General features: G+C 43.8%; 1 protein-coding gene across 1 annotated transcript in view; it reads left to right on the top strand.

Annotated features, from left to right (window-relative positions):
- Nucleotides 1–4,907: 4,907 nt before the first annotated feature.
- The window catches only part of LOC124801496 (regucalcin-like), a 67,319-nt gene continuing 56,297 nt past the window's right edge, over nt 4,908–15,929 (top strand). The window contains exon 1 of the mRNA XM_047263078.1: nt 4,908–5,027. The gene's annotated coding sequence lies outside the window, so the exon portion shown is untranslated. The remainder of the gene's footprint in view (nt 5,028–15,929) is intronic.

Genomic DNA, 15,929 nt, shown 5'->3' with positions numbered 1-15,929 from the left:
ACGATTTTTACCCTCCATGCTGCCCTCCAATACTAAATTGGTGATCCCTTGATGCCTCAACATGTCCTGCCAACCGATCCCTTCTTCTAGTCAAGTTATGTCACAAATTTCTCTTCTCCCTAATTCTCCCTCATTAGTTATGTGATCTACCCATCTAATCTTCACCATCCTTCTGTAGCACCACATTTCGAAAGCTTCTATTCTCTTTTGGTCCAAACTATTTATTGTCCATGTTTCACTTCCATAATGGCTACACTCTATACAACTACCATCAGAAATTATTTCCTGACACTTAAATCTACACGTGATGTTAAATTTCTCTTCTTCAGAAACGCCTTCCTTGCCATTGCCACTATACATTTTATATCCTCTCTACTTCGACTATCAACAGTTATTTTGCTCCCCAAATAGCAAAACTCCTTTACTACTTTAAGCGCCTCATTTCCTAATCTAATACCCTCAGTATCACCCGATTTAATTCGACTACATTCCATTATCCTCGTTTTGCTTTTGCTGATGTTCATCTTATATCCTCCTTTCAAGACAGTCCATTCCGTTCAGCTGCTCTTCCAGGTCCTTTGCTGTCTCTGACAGAATTACAATGTCATCGGCGAACCTCAAAGTTTTAATTTCTTCTCCATGGATTTTAATTCTTACTCCAAATTTTTCATTTGTTTTCTTTACTGCTTCCTCAATATACAGATTGAATAACATTGGGGATAAGCTATATCCCTGTCTCACTCCCTTCCCAACCACTGCTTCCCTTTCATGCCCCTCAACTCTTATAACTGCCATCTGGTTTCTGTACAAATTGTAAATAGCCTTTCGCTCCATGTATTTTACCCCTGCCAACTTTAGAATTTGAAAGAGAGTATTCCAGTCAACATTGTCAAAAGTTTTCTCTGAGTCTACAAATGCTAGAAACGTAGGTTTGCCTTTCCTTAATCTTTCTTCTAAGATAAGTCGTAGGGTCAGTATTGCCTCACGTGTTCCAACATTTCTACGCAATCCAAACTAATCTCCCCCGAGGTCAGCTTCTACCAGTTTTTCCATTCGTCTGTAAAGAATTTGCGTTAGTATTTTGCAACTGCGACTTATTAAACTGATTGTTCGGTAATTTTCACATCTGTCAAAACCTGCTCTCCTACCAACCGAATTTACGAGATTTACTGCAAATATAGAAAAAAATGACAAAATAACGACATCGTGCTGCGATGCTGCTGTCGTGAGAACCACTGGAGAAACCTTGACAGCTGTTAATTAACCGCCAGCCGGAGTGGCCGAGCGGTTCTAGGCGCTACATTCTGGGGCCATGCGACCGCTACAGTCGCAGGTTCGAATCCTGCCTCGGGCATGGATGTGTGTGTTGTCCTTAGGTTAGTTAGGTTTAAGTAGTTGTAAGTTCTAGGGGACTGATGACCTCAGAAGTTAAGTCCCATAGTGCTGAGTGCCATTTGAACCATTTTTGTTAATTAACCACGTTCGAAATATCTCTAGTACAGATATCACTTGCAACGAGGCGACAAGTAAGTATACAATCAGTTGGTATTGTGCCACTTACCTTTTCTTCTCGTCATACTTCAAATGGCTCTAAGCACTATGGGACTTAACATCTGAGGTCATCAGTCCCCTAGACCTAGAACTACTTAAACCTAACTAACCTAAGGACATCACACACATCCATGCCCGAGGAAGGATTCGAAACTGCGACCGTAGCATCAGCGCGATTCCGGACTGTAACGCCCAGATCGGCTCGGCCACAGCGGCCGGCTCTCCTCATCCTTTATGAATTGCCGTGTAAGTCTTAATATTCGATCGAATTTCTGAGCGCTTTTTCCTCATCTTTACTCTGTACGTCACATAGAGTCATTCTTAAACACTTATTCCAACATTTTGTTATAGTTGAAATTCTGCTTTGTTTAGAAAGTCCCAAATATCACTTCTTAAGTATAAATCTGTCTGAATGTTAAACATGAGGTTCATGTAGAGAGTTAAGGAGTGCTTCTGATATGGTACTTGCTCAAGAGAGCAATTCCACCCTCAGCCTTGCCCATATGTTTCAACAAGAAACTTACGTTCTCCTCGCAGCTCCTATAACATTGGTAGAGTCTGCTCCATCATTCTGAGTACTACGAGGATGAAAGAAACAAACTGGATTTTTTATTTTATCCTCATGTTTCTAAACGAAGAGTAGTGCGATCTCTGTTCGTCGTTACTTTCGATTGTGTTTCACAGCTCGAACGTTGTCCTGCCCATCTGCGGTCAGAATCGCAATGTCATAGCAAGAGGTAACGTCATCTATCGCGCAACGCATTGTAATCAAGTTGATCACATCAGAGAGCGTAAAACCCTCTGAAATTTTGGAAACACTTGCGGCATATTCGGGGGCAACACCCTCAGAAATACAAGTGTACGCATGATTCAAGCAGTTTTCACGAGGACGAGAACCAACTTAGACTGTAGCTCACTGACGTCTCTCGAGGACACGCGTGGCAGAGGACAATCGCCGAATAATATTTGCTGAAGTTGCTACTGAGCTTGGCATAAGCTACGGTAATGGATTTTGGAAAGTTTTCGCAAGGTGGGTGCTTCGTCTTCTCGCCACAGGGCACAAATTTCATTACCTCGAGATGTGCGAATGGCTGCTGGCGCGCTACCAAACTGAAGGGGAACATTTTTTGCACTCGATTGTGTCCTGCGATTGATATGAGTGCACCATTACTCCCCGGAATCAGTATGGAATGTCACAAGAAAAAGACGAATCTTCTCCCATCAAAGTCAAAAGCCATCTCTCCGCGGGGAAGGTTCTTGCAATCTTTTTTGTTTTAGAGAAGTTCTCATCGATTTTCTACACGAACGTGGTTCTGTGAACGCTGCATACTATTGCCAAATTTTTGACCAAATAAAACGTGCATATTGTCAGAAAACGTGGGTGTTTCTAATATGAGATGTTGTGCTTCATGACAACGCTCGATCCCACGCAGCTGCCCGAACACAATAAAAAAATTCTGGATCTGTTCTGCACCGCGCTAGAACATTCTCCCTACATTCCGAATTTATCGCCTCGCGATTTTCATTTGTTTGACCGCTAAAGGAAGCAGTCGCAGATAGATTTGACGACGATGACACTGTGGAAATGTTCGTGCGCAACTGGCTGCTGTCACAGCTTCGTTCATTTTACGAAAACCGGATGAAAAAACTGCCTATCCGCTGGTAAAAATGTGTTTCCCGTTCAGCGGTTAGTTAGGTTTAAGTAGTTCTAAGTTATAGGGGACTGATGACACAGCAGTTTAGTCCCATAGTGCTCGAAGCCATTTGAACCATATACGAGGGCAGTTCAATAAGTAATGCAACATTTTTTTTCTGAAACAGGGGTTGTTTTATTCAGCATTGAAATACACCAGGTTATTCCCCAATCTTTTAGCTACACAACACTATTTTTCAACGTAATCTCCATTCAATGCTACAGCCTTACGCCACCTTGATATAAGGGCCTGTATGCCTGCACGGTATCATTCCATTGGTCAATGTCGGAGCCAACGTCGTACTGCATCAATAACTTCTTCATCATCCGCGTAGTGCCTCCCACGGATTGCGTCCTTCATTGGGCCAAACATATGGAAATCCGACGGTGCGAGGTCGGGGCTGTAGGGTGCATGAGGAAGAACAGTCCACTGAAGTTTTGTGAGCTCCTCTCGGGTGCGAAGACTTGTGTGAGGTCTTGCATTGTCATGAAGAAGGAGAAGTTCGTTCAGATTTTTGTGCCTACGAACACGCTGAAGTCGTTTCTTCAATTTCTGAAGAGTAGCACAATACACTTCAGAGTTGATCGTTTGACCATGGGGAAGGACATCGAACAGAATAACCCCTTCAGCGTCCCAGAAGACTGTAACCATGACTTTACCGCCTGAGGGTATGGCTTTAAACTTTTTCTTGGTAGGGGAGTGGGTGTGGCGCCACTCCATTGATTGCCGTTTTGTTTCAGGTTCGAAGTGATGAACCCATGTTTCATCGCCTGTAACAATCTTTGACAAGAAATTGTCACCCTCAGCCACATGATGAGCAAGCAATTCCGCACAGATGGTTCTCCTTTGCTCTTTATGGTGTTCGGTTAGACAACGAGGGACCCAGCGGGAACAAACCTTTGAATATCCCAACTGGTGAACAATTGTGACAGCACTACCAACAGAGATGTCAAGTTGAGCACTGAGTTGTTTGATGGTGATCCGTCGATCATCTCGAACGAGTGTGTTCGCACGCTCCGCCATTGCAGGAGTCACAGCTGTGCACGGCCGGCCCGCACGCGGGAGATCAGACAGTCTTGCTTGACCTTGCGGCGATGATGACACACGCTTTGCCCAACGACTCACCGTGCTTTTGTCCACTGCCAGATCACCGTAGACATTCTGCAAGCGCCTATGAATATCTGAGATGCCCTGGTTTTCCGCCAAAAGAAACTCGATCACTGCCCATTGTTTGCAACACACATCCGTTACAGACGCCGTTTTAACAGCTCCGTACAGCGCTGCCACCTGTCGGAAGTCAATGAAACTATACGAGATGAAGCGGGAATGTTTGAAAATATTCCACAAGAAATTTCCGGTTTTTTCAACCAAAATTGGCCGAGAAAAAAAATGTGTTGCATTACTGATTGAACTGCCCTCGTATTTGATTCACCTTCGTAAATGCAGCTACAGCAATCAGAAAATATGTAACAAGAGAAAAGTGAAAGGTACGGAGACCGTAGAGCAAGGAAAGTAATTTGTGTACCATTCTAATTTAGGACGCTGTATTAGCAGCGCAAACAGATGGGCAGTGCGGAGACGTGCAGTATCGGACGCAACTGCTTGAATGCCGCGGCTTGGATGCTGCGATAAGACAGCGGGTGCGTCTGCGCACGAACGCTCTTCCACCTTCCTGGGCCAACACTCATCCGACGCGTCTCAGTCGATCAAGTTGAGCGCAGTACTTGTGAAGTTGTCGCCTGTGGACGCCGTAACCCTTCCGGATTGCGAACTGCGCTGCAGGTATGGAAATTGCATTTCAATGATCGCCTTAAAATCGTGTGTTGACACCACATATGAGTCATAAATTGCCTATCAGATACTGGCAGACACGCATATATGTCGAGAACGACTACTTGATCGTTGCGGTATGCAATACCTGTTTGCCGGCCGCTGGTGGCCGAGCGGTTCTGGCGCTACCATGGAGGTAGAATAAGGGGAGATGGCGCTACAGACTTACGCTGTACGGTGTTTTGAAGCCAGTGGGTGGGGCCTGCCGCCATCTTAGATCCCCCAAAACATTAGCAGACGAGTGTTTACAATTCTTTCGTGTTCGTTATTTCTGTCGCGTGCACGCGATATTTATTTTATATAGTAAATGTTACACTGTTTTAGTGAACAACACAGCATAAGGAACGCAACTTCAATCGTTTTTCTGGTCTTAAATGCATATTCGATGCAGTAATACGACACCAAAATATGAAGCTTCTGGCCTCAGTACTGTAATTCCTTTTTGTTTATACAAAGAATAACCGAGAAGAGACGTATGTGCTGTGAAAACCGTGCTTTCATAATCCATTTCTGTTCACTTTCATTGTGTGTGTGCCGATAATTGATAAAGCCAGAACTCCAAAACAATGATTGGTAGTTTACAGGCACCGATTTGTATTCGTTGCATTTTCAAATGTTCAGGTTTGCAAGAAACTTGCCTTATTTCCTTTGGTGTCCCATAGATGTATGCAGGGACGATATAAACAAGCCAGCTGTCATGTCAACAAAGTGAAAGGTTCGTTAAATTACGAAGGAAAAGAACGGAATTTAAGATTGTCAGGCCCATCGTAGTTTACACATCTACTTTGTTTTTAAATTGTACCTACCAAGTGACATTCAGTGTGGCAAATAACAGCAATTTACAGGTTAACACGACAACACAGTGATTAATATAATGATCTAAGTAGCCTGGACATTGATAGGGAACTTTGCTTTAACAAATATGTAAACCTTTAAGTACTCATAATTTAACCACTGTAACATGTGTTCCACAGATTTTACTGAAGATTTAATTAACTACATGAAGTTACACTACTTTTATATTAAATTATCGCATTTTAAAACATTAGTCGACATTTCCAGGATATTTATTGTCAGGACTTTTCAGTTACTTGGGAATAACCAAACAATGAAAACCAAGTGTATTGCTCACCTCCAGAGAGTTCTTCGCATTGGACTGATAGGAAATCTAAAGTCAAATCACAGAAATAAAACCATACTGTATTACTTCACAGTGCATCAGAATTTCAAGTATATATAAGAAAATAGCGATTAAATAAGTCCACTTAGGGATGAAATGTGATTTGTTTAAACTTTAGACTACAGTCAGAACGATTAGTACACCAGTAAGCGACGCAAGCCGGCATTTTTTATCAAAACACTTCACGACTACACGAAATCAAACTACCAGAAGCGAATGTTTTGGGGTGGCTAACATGGCAGATCTTGACTTGGGTCGGCTTCAAGTTTGTGACGTCATGACAACTCCTCTTATTTTTACCTCCATGGGCGCTACAGTCTGGAACCGCGCGACCGCTACGGTCTGGAACCGCGCGACCGCTACGGTCGCAGGTTCGAATCCTGCCTCGGGCATGGATGTGTGTGATGTCCTTAGGTTAGTTAGGTTTAAGTAGTTCTAAGTTCTACGGGACTTATGACCTCAGCAGTTGAGTCCCATAGTGCTCAGAGCCATTTTTTGAATGCCTGTTTATCGGCATCTAGTTAGATTCATCTGTTCCAGTATACGTTTGGTGCCCGTACATCCATTTTACTGCAGTCGTGATAACTTCTGTACTTAATATTCAGTATTTGCAGCAGTTGTTTTGATTTAGCAGAACGGAGCGCCATTGATAGCAATAGCAGCGCTGCACTAGTTCATCTGTGCGTTTGTTCTTCACTCACACCAAGTGTTGAGTGCTATCGACAAGGGATTTCAAATTGATCCCGCATTTCTAGATTACTAGAAATCTTTTTGACACCGTGCCTTCCAAGTGGTTGGTAATCAAATTCCATGCTCATGGAATATCAATGTGACTGGATTCGTGAGGTCACAGTTCGTAGTAATTGACGGAAAGTCATCGAGTAAAACAGAAGTGATTTCTGGTGTTTCCAAAGATATAGGCCCTCTGCAGCTCCTTATCTATACAACACTTTAGGAGACAGTCTGAGCAGTCCTCTTACATTGTCAGCAGATGATACTGTCGTTTATCGTCTAGTAAGGCCATCAGAAGATCAAAACCAATAGCAAAACGATTTATATAAGATTAAGATATCTGTATGGTGCGAGAATTGGCAGTTGGCCCTAAATAATGAAAAGCGCGAGGTCATCCACGTGAGTGCTATAAGTAATCCGTCAGACTTCGGTTACACGATTAATCAATCAAATATAAAGACAATAAACTCAACTAAATGCCTAGAAATCACAATACCGGCAACTTAAAGTGAAAAGAACACATAGAAAATGTTGTGGGCAAGACGAACCAAAGACTGCGTTTTATTGGCAGAACACTTAGACGATGCATTAACAGAGTACAACGAGCAAGTTCAAAGAATGCAGGCATGTTTTGCACTATCCAGAAGTAATGGAGAGAGTGTCACTGAAATGATACAAAATTTGGGGTGGAAATCGTTAAAATAAAGGCTTTTTCCGCTGTGGCGGGATCTTCTCATGAATTTTAATCACAAACGTTCTCCTCCGAATGCGAAAATATTTTGTTATCGTCGATCTACATAGGGAGAAATGATCATATAATAAAATAATGGAAATCAGTGCTCGCACGGAAAGGCGCTAGCTTTTTCTGCGCGGTGTTCGAGAGAATTATTGTGAAGATGGTTCGATGAACCCTCTGCCAGGCAATTTGTCTAGTAGCCATGTAGATATAAATATATTGCCACCCACCAGTCACCACGCTATTGACAAGCCAAGGAGCATATAATGTGTAATTAATGGTATCACTGAGCGTTCTATACTCGCATTCGGCAGAAGCGGCATTCAGATCAGCGTACGACCATTCGATTGAGATTTTTAGTAATTTCCCTAATCGATGACTACGAATGCTCTGAATATTTCCGATGAAAAGAACGCTTTGAAATTTCTTCTCCATCCACGTTGTATTTGGGCCTGTCTCCAACTCTACTGATCTCGTAAGGGATGTCAACACCGAATACTCCCATCTGTTGCGTGTTCATATGAAATATGCGAACTGTTTTCTTCGACTATGATTTGCGTTACCATTTTTGTTAGTCGTCTACCAACATCTGTATACTCTTGGCGTAATTGTAAACTGTGTAAGGAAAGATACTACTTATTGCAACATATTAAGCGTCTGGCGGAGGGTTCATCGAACCACCTTAAAGCTATTTCTCTACCTTTTCAGTCTATCGAAAAGCGCGGGAAAAACGAAACTCTTAATCTGTAGTGAAAGCTCTGATTTATTTTATTATGCTGATCATTTCTCCCTCTGAGGAGAAAGTTGGTAATCGAAATTTCGTGAGAAGATCCTGCCGCGACAGTTCATATCCGTGGCACTTTCTCCCGTATTTCACGATAATACAAAACGAGCCACCCTTCTTTGGACTGTTTCAGCGTCCTACGTCAGTCCTATCTCATGCGGCTCGCTCACCGCACAGCAATACCCAGAAGAGGTTGGACAAACGTAGTTTCAGCAGTCTCATTAGTTGACCTGTTTTATTTTCTCGTTGTTCTGCCAATAAATCGCAGTCTTTGCTTTCCCCGCAACGTTATATATGTAATCGCTCCATTTTAAGCTATTCGTAATCGTAGTCCCTAAGTGTCAATTGCCACTTTCAGCACCCTACAGATATCTTGTCTAAATCGTTTTTCAATTGATTTTCATTATCTGATGCTTCTGAAAGACGGCAAATGACGCATTATCTGTAAACAATCTAAAGGGCTACTCAGATCTAAATCGTTTGTATAGATCAGGGACACCAGAGGACCCATAACAGTTCCTTAGGGGAACGCCAGAGATTACTTCTGGTTTACTCGATGACTTTCCGTAAATTACTACGAACTGTGACGTTTCTAACAGGAAATCACGTATCCAGTCGCACACCCGATATTGTGCCCCATAGGAACGCAATTTGATTAAAAGTCACTTTTGAGGAACAGTGTCAAAAGCCTTCTGGACATCTAAAAGTATGGGATCAACTGGACATTCCCTGTCGATAGCTCATTACTTTGTGAGAACAAAGAGCTAGTTGCGTTTCACAAGAACGATATTTTCTGAATCCGTATTGCCTATTTGTTAATAAACCGTTTCCTTCGAGGTGATTGTTAATGTTCGAGCACAGCGTATGTTCCAAAATACTGCTGCAAATCGACGCTAGTGATATGGGTCTTTAATTAAGAGGATTACTCCTATTTCCTTTCTTGGGTACTGGTATGACTTGTGCAACTTCTCAGTCTTTAAGTGCGGATCTTTCGACAAGCGAGCTGGTGTATATGATTGCTAAATATGGAGCTATTTTATCGCCATACTCTGAAAGGAACATGACTGGCAGAAAATCTGGACCGGAGGCCTTGCCTTTAATAATTGATTTAAACTGCTTCGCTATGCTCAAGACATCTACCTCTAAGTTACTCCAAGTTACTCATGTTGGCAGTTGTTCTTGATTCGAATTCTGGAATATTTACTTCGTCTTCTTTTGTGAAGGAATTTCAGAAAACCGTGTTTAGTAACTCTTCTTTAGTGGCGCTGTCATCAGTAAAATCACGATAGTTATCGCGCAATGAAGGCACTGGTTGAGTGTTTGCTGCTGGTGTACTCTGCATACGACCACAATCTCTTTGACTTTTCTGCCAGATTTCGAGACAGAGTTTCGTTGTGGTAACTACAAGCTCTCACAGTGAACTACGAGCTAAATTTCGAGCTTCTGTGTAACTACTCCTTGGGGATTTATCGTCCTTTTAAATTTGGCATGCTTCTTTTGTTTCTTCTGCAACAGTGTTCTGACCTGTTTTGTGTATCATGTGGGATCAGTGCCATCTCTTATTAACTTGTTTTGTATGCACCTCTCAATTTCCGTCGATACGGTTTCTTTGATAAATGAAATGTATTCACAGTAGCGAATACGAACATCCATCAAATGCGTAAGGGAATCGCGACAATGAAAATATGCCGGAGCGGGAGTCGAACCCCGAATTCCCGCTTTACGCGACCGGTCGCATTAACAGCTTCGGCTATCTGTGCATGACCAATGGACAGACACAAACCTCCACAGATTGTTATTTCCGTAACACAACTTGTTCTCGTACGTGCATTATGTAATTATCGTACACGGGAGGACACTTTAATTGAGGATAGCTGCCTGGTATCGGCGGGTAAATACAACACTGCAGAACCTGTGGCGTTAAGAAGAACGAAGCATTCTTCTTTCGGACATACATGCACGCAAGTACAGCTTGTGACGCAGGACCGACGACATGGAAGTCTGGGTCTGTGTGTGTGAAATCTTATGGGACTTAACTGCGAAGATCATCAGTCACTAAGCTTACACACTACTTAACCTAAATTATCCTAAGGACAAACACACACACCCATGCCCGTGGGAGGACTCGAACCTCCACCAGGACCAGCCGCACAGTCCATGACTGCAGCGCCACAGACCGCTCGGCTAATCCCGCGCGGCGAAGTCTGGGTCTGGCTGTGAGACGTGCATGGATAGTATAGTGTTTCCTTACTTTAAACTACGTACGATGAGAATTTAACATTATTTTCATTGCGTAGGTAAGACCATCATATGCTGAATAGTTTGTTCCAATGGTTCCAATGGCTCTAAGCACTATGGGACTGAACATCTGAAGTCATCAGTCCCCTAGACTTAGAACTACTTAAACCTATCTAACCTAAGGACATCACACACATCCATGCCCGAGCAGGATTCGAACCTGCGACCGTAGCAGCAGTGAGGTTCCGGACTGAAGCGCCTAGAACCGCTCGGCCACAGAGGCCGTTGATTTTATTTTAGATGAGCGCCAGGCTCCCTACAAGTTTATAATTTCACGAAATAAAGTCCAGACCACAATTCACATATCGGCCCCAAATGGTATCGCTGAAAATATCTGACCTCTTGCAAACATGAATTACTGAAATGCTCAAACTCATATTAAATAAGGACTTGATTTCGTAGCCTCTGCTATGAAGGAAAATTGCAAAATAACATAATATTTAAATCTACCGCGTAATGGCGGCCAATTGTTAGTCAGCGATAACGGCTTTTGGTCGACGTAGCAGCTCTCTGTCGTCAATTGAAACACTAAGATGAGGTGCTTGCATTATCTTGAAATAATAACATGAGCTATTTTTATACATGTATTTTAAGCAATAATTTATGTACACACCTTAACATCGTCTAGAAGATAAAACAATAATAACATCTGCAGGCGTTAAGCGCTACACACAGTTCGCCGCCTGTCCTGCTTTAACAGTCTGCTCAGCCTACAACGTCCGGTATCTGTAATGAGGAGTGGCCACCCGATCTCTCGACGTCTGGACATGGTTCACCTCAGTTTCGCCATGTGTTGAAGACACTCACCACAGCACTCCCCGAACACCCGAACAGTCGCGGAGTTTCCGAAATGCTCGTGCCGAGCTTCCGGGCGATCACAACCTGCCCTTGGTCGAAGTCAGATAGACCGCCTGCCTTCCCCATTCTACACACGCACGCTCACTAATACTACACCCATCTTTCGTCTGCATTACTAGCAATCATTCCTCTCCAGGCGACGGTGCTATCGAATGACAGGTTTATATCGATAATAGGTCGGTGGGCATAATAGTCTGGCTGATCAATGTACATGTCTGTTTGCATCTGTTTTTACCTCTGCAAACTCTTTAAAATTTTGTGTATCGCTTTACTTTGGTGAAGCACAGTCACTATGATGAATAATGAAAAGAAATTCTTTCTTTTATCAACCAAAGATATCAAATCTTAAGACAAGCAAAAATCTAATCTTTTCACTGAATACTTTCCTTAAAATTGGACTGTAAGAATTTCGTAGTGGCTGGAACGCCGTCTCTCAGCACGGGTAGCAAAATTAGGCGAGCAGTACAGCGACAACAAAGCCGCTCTCAGCGTGGAATATAGAGAGCACGTCTGTAGCAGCGAAAGTGTCAAATTTTATAATTAATAGTTTATCATTGGGTGGAATAAAATAGAAGTTTGTAGCGGTGGGATTTGAACTCAAGCCAACGAATTAGGAGCTTGTATGCTAAACCACTTTTTTCCAGGATTTCTTTACGAGAACCAGTGTATTTTTTCTTTTTTTATAAAGCTCGAGAGGGTGTTGGGGGCAAAGACAGGGGTCGCCTTCCAAGGCCTGGCCACAGTGACTCATTGCACCATCTCCGAGCCAAGAAAGAAAAGGGGTCTTACAGGATCAGGAGAGATTTGTTTGAACAAGTTTATTATTTGTAAGTACTTTTTTCTTTTTTTCTTAATTTCTTATTTATTTAGCTTTTTTTTGTAATCGGGTCCTACTACCGCCACCAGAAGCTTCCGAGCCCTCTTCGCGCAAATTAATGGAGAGGGAACTGTATCTAAACAGTTTTCTCAATCATGTTGAATCGTCTTCGAGTGCGTCGTCTAGTACTTTGAACACCCCAATGGGCAGAATGATCGTCGAATAATTCACCTAAATAATTCGATAGTCATGTCCGATACAATACGAGGTGCATTCAAGTTCTAAGGCCTCCGATTTTTTTTCTCCGGACTGGAAAGAGAAACATGCGCATTGTTTTAAAATGAGGCCGCGTTCATTGTCAATACGTCCCAGAGATGGCAGCACCGTACGGCAGATGGAATTTTACCGCCACCGGCGTAGTTTGTTTTAAATACTTAAAATGGCGACGTTTTCCTTACTTGAACAGCGAGCAATCATTCGTTTTCTGAATTTGCGTGGTGTGAAACCAATTGAAATTCATCGACAGTTGAAGGAGACATGTGGTGATGGAGTTATGGATGTGTCGAAAGTGCGTTCGTGGGTGTGACAGTTTAATGAAGGCAGAACATCGTGTGACAGCAAACCGAAACAACCTCGGGCTCGCACAAGCCGGTCTGACGACATGATCGAGAAAGTGGAGAGAATTGTTTTGGGGGATCGCCGAATGACTGTTGAACAGATCGTCTCCAGAGTGAGCATTTCTGTGGGTTCTGTGCACACAATCCTGCATGACGACCTGAAAATGCGAAAAGTGTCATCCAGGTGGGTGCCACGAATGCTGACGGACGACCACACAGCTGCCCTTGTTGCACGTTGCCAAGCAATGTTGATGCGCAACGACAGCATGAACGGGACTTTCTTATCGTCGGTTGTGACAATGGATGAGACGTGGATGCCATTTTTCAATCCAAAAACAAAGCGCCAGTCAGCTCAATGGAAGCACATAGATTCACCAACACCAAAAAAATTTCGGGTAACCGCCAGTGCTGAAAAAATGGCGTCCATGTTTTGGGACAGCGAGGGCGTAATCCTTACCCATTGCGTTCCAAAGGGCACTACGGTAACACGTGCATCCTACGAAAATGTTTTGAAGGACAAATTCCTTCCTCCACTGCAACAAAAACGTCCGGGAAGGGCTGCGCGCGTGCTGTTTCACCAAGACAACGCACCCGCACATCGAGCTAATGTTACGCAACAGTTTCTTCGTGATAACAACTTTGAAGTGATTCCTCATGCTCCCTACTCACCTGACCTGGCTCCAAGTGACTTGGCTTTTTCCAACAACGAAAGACACTCTCCGTGGCCGCACATTCACCAGCCGTGTTGCTATTGCCTCAGCGATTTTCCAGTGGTCAAAATAGACTCCTAAAGAAGCCTTCGCCGCTGCCATGGAATCATGGCGTCAGCGTTGTGAAAAATGTGTACGTCTGCAGGGCGATTACGTCGAGTAGTAATGCCAGTTTAATCGATTTCGGGTGAGTAGTTAATTAGAAAAAAAAATCGGAGGCCTTGGAACTTGAATGCACCTCGTACATGGCAGCAGAACGCCTCATGGCTCGTCATCATGTGGAGCCACAAGTCGAGAGCGTATCCAGGCACAGCTTGCAACATGTAGTACAGCACCATGACATTCGCCAGTTGACGGCGTTCGTTCTGGCGGTGGAAAAGTAAACATTATCTGGGTGTAGGAGTTAGTCGGCGTAATAGACTGGCTTCGTCGCAACAGGAGCACCAGCATACATTGTATAAGACCCCAGCAGCTGCCCGTTGCAGCACATGTCAAGCAGTGTGCGTCTGAATCGACGACTGCGCAGTGCGGGCACAAAGGGTCGTCTGTAGCATGGATGGAATGGAAGCGCTGGCGTGTGGCTAATCTGCTGTTCACCACCACGTGCCTCAAGGAACGAGTGTACGTGGGCAGGTATGGGATGTGGATGGCACGACACACCCCGGTCCAGCGGATCGTCAGGTGGTGCTGTTCAACGTTGTTGAGGGGTTGTCGAACTCGGTAGTGAGCCGTGTGGCTCAACCAGCGATATTCCCGCCGCTGATATGGCTCATCTTTCCGGTGGTGTGCGCACAGCGCTCTGTGCCGCCATATACCGGGTCGATCAGGGAGCGAGGGGGGGGGGGGGGGGGGGGGTAAGCTCTAGCAAGTAGCGAGTTTACTTTGGGGACGCCTAGCAGTACCGTCCGTCGTTTGGGAAGTCTGGCGGACAGTACAGGAACAGCGCATCTAAAAGGGGCTGTTTACCCGGGTGACGGCGCCGTAGCAAATATCGCCGGCGTTTGTTTGTTTTTTTTTTTGGGCGCATAACTTCAACTGTCATTAGCGCCCAATCGCCGGCGTGGAAGCAGTCACGTTACTGGGAAGCCGTTGGTGTATTTCGCTTGCTGCATGTCTCCTGGCACCGGGATCTCCGGCGGCTGGCTTCGTCTAAAAAGCAAGAGGGTAGGGGCCTTGCTTGTGCTGTAAATTGTGGCTGGAAACTACTAGGTTCAGCGCTATTGACTTCATTTTCTTGGCCGACTGTTGCCACTCCTACTGAGTCTGTCCTCGAATCTCTTAATTTCAATCAACTTGCTTAGTACGCAAGGTTCTAGTGAGAGCTGTATGTGATGTGATAATTAACATTTACTAGGGCGTGGAGTGCTGATGCATTCTGTTTGTAGATTGCTACTGCCAGTGTTAACCGCCATTGAAAACAGTTTGGCTGGTCCTTGTCTAAGTGCCACCTGGTTATTGTACTCGCATTAATACCACACGACGGAGTTAAGCTGGCCAATTGCTATAGATATACATTAATAAAATTTTCCCTGGATATATCTTGCTGCGAATTGCAGTAGTATTACTGTTACGTTTCTATCTGAAGTGACAGTGTGACAGAGACAAGTGTCTAATTCTAAAAAGTTTCATAAATTCTTACAAGTTACTGAGAGGCCAGTTGCACCTTATGCACATAAGATTATACATTTCTACTGCTTAGCTGATGTTCATTAATAGGTTGATTAATTCTAGAGATGATGTGATGTAATGAATTATTGTGTTTAGAGTTACTTAAGGCAGATGTCAGTCTGTTGTAGATACCCACTAGTTCTGGGATTTCTCGTGCCTATTCGTGACCTTTGCTGCTCCCGTTTGGGTGTCCATGCCGAGCTTGTATTGAAAACAGCTGAGTGGGCGGGCATCCGCTTCTGGGCGTAGTTTGTTGAAGCCCACGAGGTTGCTTGGTCACATGGAATTTCATATTTTATATCCTACATTGTAGGGTGCCTGCCATTTATGTAAACTGGTTGTGTGCTATGGTATCTGATTTGTTGTTACCTGTGCTCTGAATTTCTTTGGTAATACCAATCACTGCAGTAACGAAAGACTGCATTTCCTCGTTAAATTTTGGTAGATTGTTCTT

The sequence above is a fragment of the Schistocerca piceifrons genome, chromosome 1 (assembly GCF_021461385.2).
Source record: "Schistocerca piceifrons isolate TAMUIC-IGC-003096 chromosome 1, iqSchPice1.1, whole genome shotgun sequence".
Taxonomy (NCBI): Eukaryota; Metazoa; Arthropoda; class Insecta; order Orthoptera; family Acrididae; genus Schistocerca; species Schistocerca piceifrons.
This window is presented reverse-complemented; position numbering and strand designations above follow the sequence as displayed.